General features: G+C 43.5%; 1 protein-coding gene across 2 annotated transcripts in view; it reads left to right on the forward strand.

The window, feature by feature from the left end:
* Bach2 (BTB domain and CNC homolog 2) overlaps window positions 1-14,482 on the forward strand; it is a 340,628-nt gene that overhangs the window by 49,396 nt on the left and 276,750 nt on the right. The window lies entirely within an intron of this gene.

Below are 14,482 nucleotides of genomic sequence, written 5' to 3' on the forward strand. Positions count from 1 at the left end.
TAGAATTGCTCTACAACCTACTTCATATTCTTTTGTGAGGCAAAATAAATTCTCAAAACACACAGTATCTTTTGATTGACTCCAACATAATATTAAACTATTTTGGACTTAGGCCATAATTAGTATATTCTGAATTTTTTAAGTGATTGTATACTTGTGACCTATAAGTTGAATTTTTTGAAAGTATTTAACTCGGTATATTATATTTATTCACACTTATTTCCAGATTTCCTATAGAATTTTGAAAATACTTCCTCTGCTTTTTTCATTTTCTGTACTGTTTGCATTTGTCGTTACTTTGCTTAGCAGGACTGAAACAGCGGTAAAGGTTTGCTCTGCCGTTTGTATCCACGTGCCCCATACCCCCTGATACTGCTTATTGACAACGTTTGGGAAAAGTATATCCGTACTGAACACATACAGGCTTTGTGGTCGTTCCTTGGACAGGACGGCACAACTACTCATGTTGTTTTTACATTATATTAGTGTTATAAGGACTCTGCAGAGCATTTAAAGTACACAGGAGGATTTGTGGGCTACATGCAGTTGCTGTGCCATTTTATATAAGGGATTTGAGCCTTCTTGCATCCAGACATTCACGAGTCTCCGCAGACACTCAAGGACCACTATATTTGTTTTTCTAGTGCCACTGTTTGACTAATTAACATACCATAGTTTCAATTAAAAAAAAAAAACTCTGTGTGTGTGTGTGTACACTTATCTTCCTTTCTCTAAGAGATCATGAGTGCCAGTGCTGAGGCTGGGGAATATATAAAAACAAACACGACCTTTGATCTTTCCAGAGATAACCATCATCTCTTAGTCATATAGATAAAATGTCTTACTCATATCTAACCATAGATATAAACATGTGTACTTTGCCAGAAATTGTTGAAATACTTATACACAAACACATATCATTTTAGAGCAAGCCCCCCCCCCCCCCCGCAAAAAGAGCCATATAATGCTTCCAAGTGGTACATGTGTTCCTTTGATTCTTCATGAGGACCTGTCAGTCACTCTAGAACCAGCCCCTGGCTCAGGCTCTGCCATGACATTTCCAGTTGATCCTTTCTTGTTTTCTTTTCTAGTTGCCCTTTACACAGAAAGTTCATCATGTCTCCTCAGCTGCTAATGTGATTTACTTTGTGTGTCTAGGAAGTCAAGATTGTTGCTGATTTTATTGTTTAGAGGGGACTGACTTCTTGGTCTGAAGCCAGGTGTGTTCCCAGCTGATAGAAAACCAAATCCACCAAACCCCATTGCAAAGATTGCCGGGTTTATGGCTCAGAGGCATTTTATAGGTCAGCTTAAGTAGTTGTTAGGCCTCTCCAGGCACACCTCAGATGTTCTGATTGTCTATTGATTGTAATCCAAAGATTACTTTAGCATTGATCTACAAACACAGATGCCTTTTGGTCAGAAGATTTTGTTACAGCAACCAATCTGCTGCCTGTGCTTGAAAATCAGCATCTGAATTAGTGATTACGGTTCTGATTCTATGTTAGAATGTGTAATCCTTCTTAATTTTCAAAGTAGGGAAGTACAGCATGTGCTTTTTTGACTCAGGCCCACAATGAGTAGTTATTAAACACAAATGAGAAGGCGATACCGTATGAGCTCCTTGCATGGCAATGTTACAATGCTTCTTCCAAGATGAAATATGTCACCATTTCTTACAGGTGAGAAGAGGCTACCTTGTCATAGACAAATGAGATCTAAATAATAATGTGTTGACAACAAGTAAGCAGTTGTCCAGCTAGCCTGGAAGATTTTAGCACCACTGGTTGGCAAGCTGTCAGGAGCCTCTCAAGACCAAGGCTTAATTTCTTAGGTTCCTGTCTAGTGCCTGACCTCTTTTATGCCTGTACCACACTTGCTCCAGCTTTTATTCAATGTGAAATACCCAGACCAGAGGAAGAGAGAACTTCAGCAATCACCTTATCAAGATGAATTATTTTCTTGTAGATAATTGATAAAAGTAGAACTCATTCAAGTAGTTTTAAAGCAATTTAGTTGGACATCAGCAGTTATGCTATTGTGTCTATGTATAAGTGTGTAAATACTCCAAGAAACTTAATATTTTATCAAAAGGCACAACTCTAAAAATGAAACCTACTGACTAGTTTCTATGGCAACCACTCCTGAAATGTATCTGGCTGGTGTGTGTCTTTCCATAATTTTCTTTGCATGTCTTATGGAGTTCCTTGAATTTTTCTTTCCTATGATGGATAGATGGGTAGATAATTAAGTGACAGAGAGATAGAGATATATTTTCCTTAGGAAGAATTTAAGACTATTATAAAATTTCCTATAGGTTCATATAGAATATTATTTTCTTCTTAACATAAGTAAATTTGACTAAGGAATATATCCATTGTTTTCATTTGGTTTGAACTAGTAATAAGGCCTGTTAAGTATTATTTTATAAAACAGCAAAACATGGTTTTGTTTTATGAGAGTTATATGTGAGGTATGTTGACCTCTAGAGTGACCAATGGCTTTTTAAATTCAGACTCGTTTGCTGTCCCTACAGGACCTTGTTTAGTGTTCCACTTTAGCCCCTGTCCATGGTCATCTTTCTTCCCCTCTCTCTCCCAGTGTTTGAGTCTCTGTTTCAATGGAGCTCTAATCTGGACTTAAATAACCTTCTTTGTAGCCTGTCTTCCTTGTCAGAGGGTATGTGGCCAGAACACACAGTAGAAGTCACAACCATTTATTCATAGATCTTGATGTTTCCTAACAGGTTCATTCAGAAAAGTTGTCAACATAACCACTAGCAAGAAGGGACTGTGTTTATATTTTGTTGTTGTTGTTTTTTTTTTTTCCTTTAATGAATTTTGGGGTTGTTCTGAGAAACATGTCTGCTCTCTCAAACTCTGTCATGTTACAAAACTAATAGATATGGCCAGATGTTCTTGCGATGTGAAACACATGTTCAGTGAGAGTAGTGGTGTCACAGCAAGCTTACAGCATTAATCTGGTTAAATCCAGAGGGAACCATTCTATAAGGTATATAATGTGGCAGAAAATAGAGATATCCTAAGGAAATAAACCATAGTGGGTCCAACAGCCGGGGAATTTCGTGCAGCCTACAGAGATGACAGAGAAGCCAGGATGTCTCTGAGCCTGTTAGAGACACCTGGTCATAACAACACGTTGTGGGAATGAATATGTAACTTTGGAGCCCCCTTTTGTATGTACTTTCAACTCCTATTAGGCCTTAAAAACAAGATCCTTGATGCTCCTGAGTGAGGGAGAGTAGCTTTGCGTAGTCTCCTCGCGCCCTCTTATTAGGCCACGTCGTCTCCAGTTTTAATAGTTGGCCCCAATCCCTTCAAGTGACAATTTTTTTTTTTCCGTCCAGTGAGCTGACCCTGGTGATTTGCTTAGCCTGGCTATCCAGGAGTGCATCCTTCGGCACCTGCCCACCAGGCCTGGGATGGCAGCTGTGCAGTATTGAACTGCCTTTTCGCATGTGGGTTCTGGGGGCGCACGCTCTGATCCTAATGCTTATACAGCAAGCACTTTCCCAACCATGCCTTCTCTCCAGCCCTTTTGTGTCTTCTCTGGGTGACTTAATGATCATGGCCACTTTTATAAATCAACTGTATTAACTAAGACTTTTTCAATTGAAAAAAAAAAAAAAAAAAGGTCTTAAGCACAAACTGCTTAAGAATTTGTTATAATACTTGTCGCTGAGCCAAGCAGCTGCCTGTAGCCATGGTTGTCCTCTTTGGTGGATAGGAGCAGTATTTCACAAAGCAAGCAAGCCAATGATAAACAAACAGAGATCAGAGGAGGCAGTGGAAGTTTTGGAAGGTGAAGTCACTGGCCCAAGGTCACTTAGCCAGCAAGTGGCAAAGTCAGGCCAGCTTCCAAGGCCATTCCGAGTCTGCCATGAATGACATGACCTCTGTGTAAATGTGCATGGGGCTTCTGGCACCTGACAGCATCAGGCTGTGGGACTGTTGGCCAAGATGGGTTCCTTCATTGCTTCTAGTCCTCAGCACCTACCGGGATCACCTTCAGCAAGCCTGGCTTGCGATGAACTAAATGTACCTTGCTGTCTTTCTTCCTAGACTGTTAAGAATGTCCTATGAACAGCTTCATTCATCTGACATTTTTATTGCCTTCTACTTCAAAGAGTGACCTTTTTCTGACCTGGCCTCTAATTCTGGAGAAATCTTGACTAGAGTCCTGTGAACAGACAAGAGCGTTTCCAGGCTGTTTTGTGCACAGCTCTGACCTTCCCAGAAATGTTTCTTGATGGTGGCGGTGAGCAAGTTCGCGCGCTGGTCATCAGTGCAGGCAGCAGGCAGTAGACATAGATGCATCTGTGCTCTCACTGTCACCTCTGAGTCTTGCTGTGTGAACTCTCAGGGAGCGTGCTGTATGGGTGACAGCCTAGACTCTGCTCTCGATCTGTTTATGAGGAAATTACAGTGTTTTTCAGCACTCACAGAACCGGTGACTGAAGCTCTGACCCTTGATGTGTTTAGTCTTTACATGTGCTCATCTCTACATCAAAAACAGAGGAAGCCACAGGAAATGGCTGCCTGTATTTCCAGGAAACTGAACTACATCACCAGCTGCCGATCTGCACAGCCCAGAATACCCTGGTGCAGGCATCGGGTGGCTGATGAAGATGGAGATAAGGGGCGGGACTGTTCTCATCCTGTCACTCAGCCGCTGGTGAAAGCAAGCCCTCTGGCTTAAGGAAAACGCACATAAGCCACTTTGAGCACTCAGTGTTTGAATGTATAAATGCTGTGTAAAATGTGTGTGTCCTTTGCCTGGCCCACACAGCTCTGGTAGCACTGTCCCATCACATGGGATGGAAGTGACCCAGGAAGAATTCTCACATGAACCTGTGGGTGGAGTTGGGACCTCTATAAACAATAAGCTTACACTGACCACCACCATTTTAAAAATTGTCTATGTTAATAGCGGTGACGGTAACTGCTGGTCTCTATTAAATGTTGACTGTGGCATTCAAGGATTTGCTAAGGACCCTATGAGCCTTCATTAATCACACAAACTCTCCCAAAGACTTGCTTTGTCATTCCAATATTCAGATTTAATACTTGAAACTCTTAGAGCTTAAATACTTTGTCCAGAATCCCATGGGCATTGCAAACCCCAAATTTAAACCTAAATATATGCTGTTCCCAGCCAGCAGTCTCAGTGGTCTATGTATGCACAGGCAGATAGAGGCCCACAGAGCTCTCAGGGGCAGGCTGAGGAGACATAGAGAAGAGGTTCTGGGGCAGGTCTCACCTCATCAGTTCAAAATAGGAATAAAAGAAAAAAAATAAGAGAATTTCACATTGCTCTGTAAGCGGAACCAAATGTTTCTTACAAGCATACAATTCCCCATGCTTCAGACCAAAGCGAGGCAACGGAACAGCAGTGAACAGAAACACTTGAGGCTCCGTGATAGCTATCTAGTGACTAATAATCTCTCGGCAAAATGGTTTCATTTGGATCCAGAAATACAGCCTGTTAAATAGGCAGCAAGAAGAAAAGTGTGTCTAAGAATTAGAGACAACAAAAGGACAGTTAAGGATTTGGTAGAGACTGGGTTTGAACTTTCTGGCAGCTGTTGTGAAGCATAGACATGTGGAAATTGACCTTTGTTTTTGTTTTAGAGACAGGGCCTTCCTACACAGCTCAGGCTGAGCTCCAGCTTGCTAGAGGCCCCATTGCAGTCTCAGGCTCACACACTCCGGTCTTAGCCTCCGCAATGCTATGATTACAGGTTTATGCCATCATGCCTGGCTGATTTGCAGGTTTTAAAGGAAAAAGAAACTGTTAAAATTTTGGGAAAATAGCATGCATACTGGCATAGATATTGTAGGTATTCAAGTTGGTTTGAAGTTGTTGGCTTGAAGCTGTTGGGTGTACTTCTTATAACACTCTTATTTTCAGGATTAAAAAAAAAATCTCACATAGCGTAAAAAAAAAAAACATATGTCTTATAGATTGGTTATTTGGTTCCTATATGTTGGTTTTTTTTTTTTTTCCAAGACAGGGTTTCTCTGTGTAGCCTTGGCTGTCCTGGACCCTCTTTGTAGACCAGGCTGGCCTCAGACTCACAGCGATCCACCTGCCTCTGCCTCCCTAGTACTGGGATTATAGGCATGCACCACCACACCCGGCTCCTACATATTGTTTTAATTTCCCTGTCACCCTAGGCTTGGTGTTTATCTCACGGACATTTTCCCAATAACATTTCTACTAATTGAGAAACAGGGAAGATAAATTACACAAGGGCGTTTTAGTCCGTCCCCCCCCACAGTAGATGGGAATTGCTCAAAGGAGCCCTGCGCACTGGCCTACACAGCCGTGCTGTCCCTGGGTCACAGGTTACAGTAGGAGATGAGGGACATCTTCAGGGATGGACTCTAGGAAACTGGTACCTTGTGAGGATGGGGGAGCTGATGACTAAAGCACACTGCTCTGATTGTTTGGAGTTCAGCCTTAATCAGTGTTTCCCTCTCCTTCAATGGTAAAGAGTTGAAATTCTTAGAAGGTATACTTGTTTATTTGTGCCCTTGGAAGGATTATGTTATAGTTAGATTCCCCCTACCCCGCACCCCCCCTCCAGTTTGAATCTGTGTCTGCTGAAGGCTGGAAGATCAGTTTATTTCCTCCTGTTGAGAAAATAATAATGTCTGGTTTTCACTAGAATTCTCTTCATCACCAAGGCTCTCTTAAATATGGTCTAATTAGCTAAAAGGGAGGAAATCTGGCAAAATAACCTCTCTTTGAAAACTAGACTTAGAATATATGGTGATTTGCTGTATTTTTGGAACAGAAGCAACTAGAAGCCTTTTATTATTGGCTGTAATAGCAAGTGGCATCTCTTATTATGTTTGGCTGCTGACATATCAAATTGCGCTTCAGTTGGTTGTTGTAACATGAAATAGTAGAATATGAGTAGACTCAAAATGAGACTTGCAGCCCTGGGACATGAAATAGTTGACATTAAGGGGTTGCCATGGCAACCTGTCAGGATGTAGCTTTATAATCTTTTGGATTAGGTTCTGGCCCAGGGTCACTGTGTTGGAATTGGATGGTGGGGAGGGGGGTTGGTAGCAGGATGCAAACGTTGTATCTTTACTTGATAGCATTTAAATTTGCTGTTTGGTCATGTTGCCAAGGTCAAGCAGAAATGACACTGAAAGAACATTTAAATTACCGCAGAGCCGAGACAAGGTCACATCTGCCAGTGAAAAGACTCAGAGTGTCTGAGGTTTGGGAGCTGAAAGACAGGATTTCCTGTCCTTGGCCAGTGGACAAAAAGTACATATGTGAGTATATATGTATCTGTGAAAGGTTATAGCTAATGAAAAACTGAGAAATTAAGCCCTTTTATAATTGCCTTATAGAAACAGGACTGAACATCCTTAAGCAAACTGTTTGGCCACAAAGCTGTTTTCTGAGGCTCAGCTGAAAACGCCCTGCTCTGCTGGGTGGGGAATTTGGATGAGAGCAACACTTGGGCAGATTAGGCACCATCACATACCTCACTTCTCACACTGGCCTTGTCCAGGAGGGCTGCATCTTGGTATAGTCATGCACCTCTGAGTGTGACCTCACCAGGGACAGGGGCCATGTGGAGGAGGGAAAGTTCTGATTCTAAGCTGGACCCCAGTTCTGCCAGTAACAGTGTGATCTTGAAGAAAACACAGTTCTACTCTGGGTGTCACCTAGGAAATAAAGGGACTGCATTTCCTTTGGGACTACTGGTATTATTTATTAGTTTGTAGGCATAACCGAGTGTCCACATTCTCTTTTGCTCACTGGCAGCACTGTCTTTCATGGTTGGTGGGACCTCCTGATAACTAAATGAAAGAGCAAAAGATTTCCTCCCCACCCCTGTCATGTTTCAGGTTTTTAAAGTGTGGTTTCTAAGGCAAAAGTTGCTGTATGGTGAGGCTAAGGATAAAATCCACACTGGAAATGGCCTGGAACAGTAACTGACCTCCTACTGTCAGCATACTCACTCTAGTTCCTCTATGGAGACAGTGCTTTGTACACATGATGCCATCTCTTCCTTACCCCATGGTCACATGCACGCATGGCATGCATAGAATTGGGCACTTGCCCTTTACTAGATGTGATCCCACATTGCATGCGTGACCCCCAGAGCACCTTCTCATGACCTCTCTGCCGCTGGTGTGATGCAGCAGTCAGTCATTTGGACAGTAGTGACCAAGGGCCCCACTCCAGCCCAGTCAGGATCGAAGAAGCTGCTGCGTAGACTTGGGCTTGCAAACCAGCAGCCAGAAGCATTAACTAGAAGCCAGGTTCTGTGGCTGCACAGTTGGCTGTAGCCCCTTAGCCAGCACAAGACGGATGGTTGCTTTCATACTTCTGGAGTGACAATCCGATTGTTCTTCTTTGCCAGGCCCATATCTACCATCACACCTAGTTTCCTTGCCCTGATGTAAGTCTCTAAGCCGTGAGTTCACTTAAAGGCCTTTTAAAGATCTGGTAAGAGCAGATTATGAAGATGAGAACAGATTTGTTATTTTCAAGCTCATACAGGGATTTCCCATTCCCAAGTGTCCCAGTTAAGATTTGCTGAGCAAGATCACTAACCTCAAGGTAAACTAGCACACTCTTTCCTCTGTGAGCTAGCCTGCACTACGACAGCCTGGAGCATGATTCCATAGCTGCGTGCACATTGTGACCACCTGGGTTATCTTTAAAACCACAGGGACCTGTCTCTGACTTCAGACCCCCGGAAGTTTTCGTGTGACATACACAGTAGGCACTTTAAAGATCTCCAGGTGATTCTCCTGAGCCACCAAGTTTGGAGCAGTGGTTTGAGAATTTGGCATGGAAAGTTTACCGCTGTTTCCACCTGAGGCGGTACTGGAGTTGCTCTGTGGACAGGCCTTGGTTTGCACTCTGATGGAGTGTTGCCACCACCCCTCCCTTGTGTGTTTGAGGCCGCATGAATAATCTGCACTTAATTCTGCTCATTTCACTGTGTCTCTAAACTCCACCTCAAGTGATGGTTTCAAACCAGTAGCAGTCTTGGGGAGATATCGATGGCATGTCTGTGAATCACAGAGTCAGAATTCTCATCCTAGTTTGACTTATTTTCTCTATGATGTACGTTTCTGTATCAGTTGTTTCGCCCTTGACCCATTGCTATGTCGTTATTATACGCTGTGGTGTTTTTCTAAGGGCAAAGCAAAACCTTTTCCATATAACTTGTGGTTCTTTTCCACAAATATTAGATCGCCATACCCGCTGTTGGATGGCAACAGTTGTTGTGTACTGGTGCCCAAAAGTTGATGATATCTTACAGGTAACAACATGGTCAAGAGTTGGAAACGAGGTAAGAAATAAGTAAGTCAGTTTATCCTCAGGAGATTAGCGCATTCCAGTTAACGTGATCAACTGGAAAATATAGTTGCGTTATGAAGCCATACTAAAGCAGAGGGTACATTTCTTGCGTCTCCCGCAGATGGCCTTGGTTAGCTTAGAACTCCTTATTGCCCTGGGTGGATCTGAAATGGAAAGAGGTGTCTGCTGAGTACAGGTGGAACTTGTGGTGAAGGCTGGGGAGGTAAAGGGAGCATTGCAGCTACTGGGCTAGGAGATTGAGATCGCAGATAATAAGGAAGGATTTCTGAGGTGCAGAGGTGGTTACTAAGTCAGGTTTAACACCACCAATATCTTGGAAGACATAAAAATGGGAGGCATATGAAGAGTTTCCACTTTTCTTTGTGCAACTGCTGATGTCCATTGTCTGTAGCTGTCCTGGTGTTGATGTCCAGTTGTCTGTAGCTGTCCTGGTGTTGATGTCCAGTTGTCTGTAGCTGTACTGATGCTGATGTCCAGTTGTCTGTACCTGTACTGGTGTTGATGTCTAGTTGTCTATAGCTGTACTGGCACTGATGTCCAGTTGTCTGTAGTTGTACTGGTGTTGATGTCCAGTTGTCTGTAGCTGTACAGGTGTTGATGTCCAGTTGTCTGTAGCTGTACTGGTGTTGATGTCTAGTTGTCTGTAGCTGTACTGGTGTTGATGTCTAGTTGTCTGTAGCTGTACTGGCGCTTATGTCCAGTTGTCTGTAGCTATACTGATGCTGATGTCCAGCTGTCTGTAGCTATACTGGCGCCAATGTCCAGTTGTCAGTTGTCTGTAGCTTCATTGATACTGATGTCCAGTTGTCTGTAACTGTACTGGTGTTTTGGACCACAGAACAAGGCTGTAGTGTAGGGCTGCTGATTAGGATTTATCTTGAGGCTAAGCTTTTAAAAATGAACTCTGCTCCTAAGTTTTGAATTGTTCTCATCCTGATGTCTGTGGCTCGGTGCCGCAATACCTGGGGAAAAGGAAGGGAAGGAAGTTTGAAGCTTCCCCTTTGAAAAGAAGAGTCAGAGCCAGCAGGGAGCTGTCATGGTCATGGTTGTTCTCTTTGTTCAAGGAATTAGAACTTGTGAGCAAACGGCTCCACCCCTCGTTTTGTGAGCTGTTTTCCTCCCATATTTCCTAATTTTTCCCATGACGTTTTTGCCTGTTTCTTCACAAGATTATGAGGCCTCAAAGACCCCATTGTTTCCCAGGAGTGTGAGCTAGAGTGCATGGCTGGTCTGGCTGCCTAGGGTCTGAATGTGGGTGGTGCACCCCGCTGGGCCACACTGAGTGGAGAATGAGTCAAGCATACTTCTGGTGGGAGCAAAACACTGTTCACCCTGATAGAAGATGCTGCTTCCTTGCTGTCATTCATAAACTGCAATCTGATAGGCAGGGACAGTTCCTTAATGAAAAAAATCAAATGGATAAAGGCTTATGCAAACTTTGCTTTGCCTCCAAATACATTGAAGTTTTCATTCCTGTAATGCACTCAACACTATTGATAGCCTGCCTGGATTCAAGTGAGTTCTTGGGGAGGCAGACCGTAATCTGTGTGACCAGTCCCACTTTATGTTAAATTCTAAGGACTTGGGTATGTATTTAATGAACAGTAATATATCTGTGGAAGACACTGCATTTATAGGACTGATGGAATCTTGTTGCCATTTTCAGCCCACCTTACAGACCCCTCACTGTTCTTACCGTTAGCAATGGAGCACCTGCAGTCAGTGTGGAGTCTGCCGTGCCCCTCTCTCTTTGCAACTCCACATCCGGTGAGGTGTGGCGCATCTTGTGTGGAGCATCTCGTGTGGAGCACCTCCAGGCAGCTCCACGGGGGTCACGGAGGTAGAAGAGTTACACTGTGGGAATTGGCAAACACAAGTCAGAGGCCTCTGTCCTCAGAGCTGACTTCAAATGTCTAGAAGCGTACCACTGCCTGAAGTGAAATTAGAAAGAGAATTAAGAGGGTGTCTCCAGGGAGAGTACTTATGATGCTTCTACTCAGAACAACACGAGCATTTTACAAAATGAGTCCAACCCTGTGGCCCTTTCTGCCTGAAACTCTCTGGCTGTTCCTCACTTAGAGTAAGAGCCTCACTGAGACCTTAAGGCTGCCAGTGACCTGCAGTCCCTTGGCTTTCTTTCCTTATTGCCGCCCCTCTCCTCAAGGTTCTCATCTCCAAACACGCCTGGTCTCATCACAGTTTCTGTGGACCGCATAGACGTGTTCCTCTTTTTGGAGGAAGGAGGGCCTGAGACTGCTGGGACTTCCTGGGATGTACTTCCTGGTCTAGGCTGGCCTTGAACTCACAATCATGCTCTTTTGTGTTCTGGGCACTTGCATTGTAGATATGCATAACCACACCCAGCCCAACATGTTCTCGTAAGTCCTTTTCTTGAAGCCAGTGCTACTCACATCTCAGGGTCCGTTAGAATTACCTGGAGGGCCCAGACTGGTGCTTCTGACCGGGGACAGGTTTCCTGGTCATGATGGTTGGTGATCCTTGGGAGACTGTGCTCTACGTGATAGCTTCTTGGTTTACCCATCTTGTGCCTCCTCAACGAGGCCCACTCTGGTTATCCTATTTGAAACTGCAGCCACCTCCCACACACTTCTAGTTCCTCTGACTCCAGTGTGTTTTTTCATTGCTCTTGTCACCTAGTAACAAAACAGGAGCTATTGTGAACCTTATCTGTGTTTATTGTCTGTCCTCGGTAGGCTACAAATTCCCTAAAGATAGGAATTTTGTCCATTTCTTCGACGATGTGTCCCAAGTTTCTCAGAGTATGCCTGGTACATAATGAGTAAGTAGATGGTTAACGAATTAACCAATGAGAAACGCCAAGACGTGAATAATATATCTCACATGTTGGCCCCAGCTCCTTTCAGCCTAAGTCATTGGTTGCTCTCCAGATGCTGCCCGGAGCATCATTTCTCAGCTTCTCTGCTTCTGTGGCATGAGAATTGGTTTTTCCTCTTGTCTGATGGTTGGGCCTAACCTGCTGATCCTCATGTAGTGGTCCACCAACGGCTCTTCTTAAATTTGTATTTTAACTTCAAAGTGCTCACTAAGCCAATGGCCTTCAACCTCTGGCCTGCTTTAGCTCCCCGCAGAGATTTGAAAGGCTCTGTAAAGGTTTAATTTGCATTTCACCTCAGTGCTTTAAAAAATGCCTTTGTGACTGTAACTTTAAAACCACACACTTAATGCATTGCCAAATTTGAAATGCAATGAAACTACCAATACATTGAATTAGATGGAATTAGATGATCAAGTCAACTTGAAAATAGTGCTTTTCTGCTAATTTGATGTTTATATCTGCACTTCTTACAAGTTGTTCTAGGTTGGGGCGGGAAGAGTTTATTTCATCTTACAGTCCACCACTGAAGGGAATCAAGGGAGACACTCAAGACAAGAACCTGGAGGAGAGACCACATAGGACCGCTGCTTATAGGCCATCTGGAAGCATCTACACAGCTAGCTTCCTTCGGTAATTCACAACTGCCTGCCCAGGGGTGGCATTGTTCACAGTGGCCTAGACCCTTCTCCATCAATTAGCAATCAACAAGATGCCTCACAGAAACACCCACTGGCCAGTGTGAAGGGTACAATTCCTCAATGGGGAGTTCCTCTTCCAGGGTGTGTCAAGTTGACAGCTAGGATTAGCTAGCACATGAGTTGCCATTGATGAGGAAGTTCCATGGCCATGTTTTTTAGACTCTAGCCTGATCATGTTTATAAACTGAGCGCCTGAGTTGTTCAGGCCACACGTACTCAGCAAGCGGGTTACCTGGCACAGACTTCAGGGCCTCTGTGGGCTGCAGTCTCCTGTGTGGGTCATCAATGCACATGTTGTTCCGGGGTCAGTGTAGTCATTCCACGTTTCCAACATTCCTTGTTTTAAGGATAAAAAGTAGTTGTCGGAATACACATTCAATTGATTACACTAGTTATTATACTTTGAAATAAGATCTGACTTGATTTTTCAAAAAAAGCTTTTGGACGAGCTTGAAGCAGATTATCAAATTATAATAAAGTGAAAGGCTACAAAACCATTATAGTTACCAGTGCAGCTTGCTGCTCACATCCATTCATCTCCAGACTACAGGTGCAGGCATTTCTCACCGTGTTTGAAATAGCAAGGCATTCGGTTCTCTTTGTGTCAAGTTGGATTCTGAGCAAGCAGTAAGAGAGCAGAGAGCTGGGGCTCCATCTGGAATTTTCTCTCAAGCTTTTATCATATGGTTCAGATAGTGAATGGTCTCTGTAGTTTCCTGTACTTGGAATTTTCTTAATTCAGCATAGCTGAATACAAATGTGAAATCAATTCCTGGATCACTTCGAAGCCATTTGATGTGGACTCTGCTGCCTCAAAGATCTACTCCTAACCAAAGCAGGGGTCTACTGAATACTCTGTGGGGAAAAAAATCTAAGCCCTATTTTAGGGAGCATCTCTTAGACATTGTAAACATGCTGTTTAGCTCCCACCTCATATTTGAGCCCCTGAGAAGTAATTGTTATGGCCACGTGTTGTGTGTACACCTGTAACCTCAGCACTTGGGAAGCAGAAACAGGGAGATTATGGGTTTGAAGCCAGGCTGAGCTTCATAGTGGTATTTAAGTCAGTGTAGATCCACAGAGTAGAGACCCTGTCTCAAAAAAACAGCACAAGGTGCAGATGTGTCCCAAAGCTTTGCTTCCTCTGGTGCCTAGCACTGCCTAACCAGTGAGCAATACGCAGCATGCGTTTAATAAAGAGCAGTGCTTTTTTTTCAACTGCACAGGTATGCAAAACTCACCTTAAGCACATATTCAGTGACATTTCACTGCAAGCACACTTTCTAGCATTAAAACATGCACACACAAATAACAATAACAACAGCAACAACAACCATATTGGACAACTCTGTGAGCCCTTTCATCTCTAAGTGACTAATCCTCTTTTTTTTTTTTTTTTTTTTTTTCCTGTTCTTTCTAGAAATTCCCTTTGGCTCTGACTCTTTTCATTCTGCCCTGTTTTTCCTGCTCTGACTGTAAGCTCTGTCCTCTTTATCTTTGGCATGGATTGTGCCAGCAGCTTAGCGCCGTTCCCCAGACC

This window comes from Acomys russatus, chromosome 2, assembly GCF_903995435.1.
Source record: "Acomys russatus chromosome 2, mAcoRus1.1, whole genome shotgun sequence".
NCBI classification, from domain to species: domain Eukaryota; kingdom Metazoa; phylum Chordata; class Mammalia; order Rodentia; family Muridae; genus Acomys; species Acomys russatus.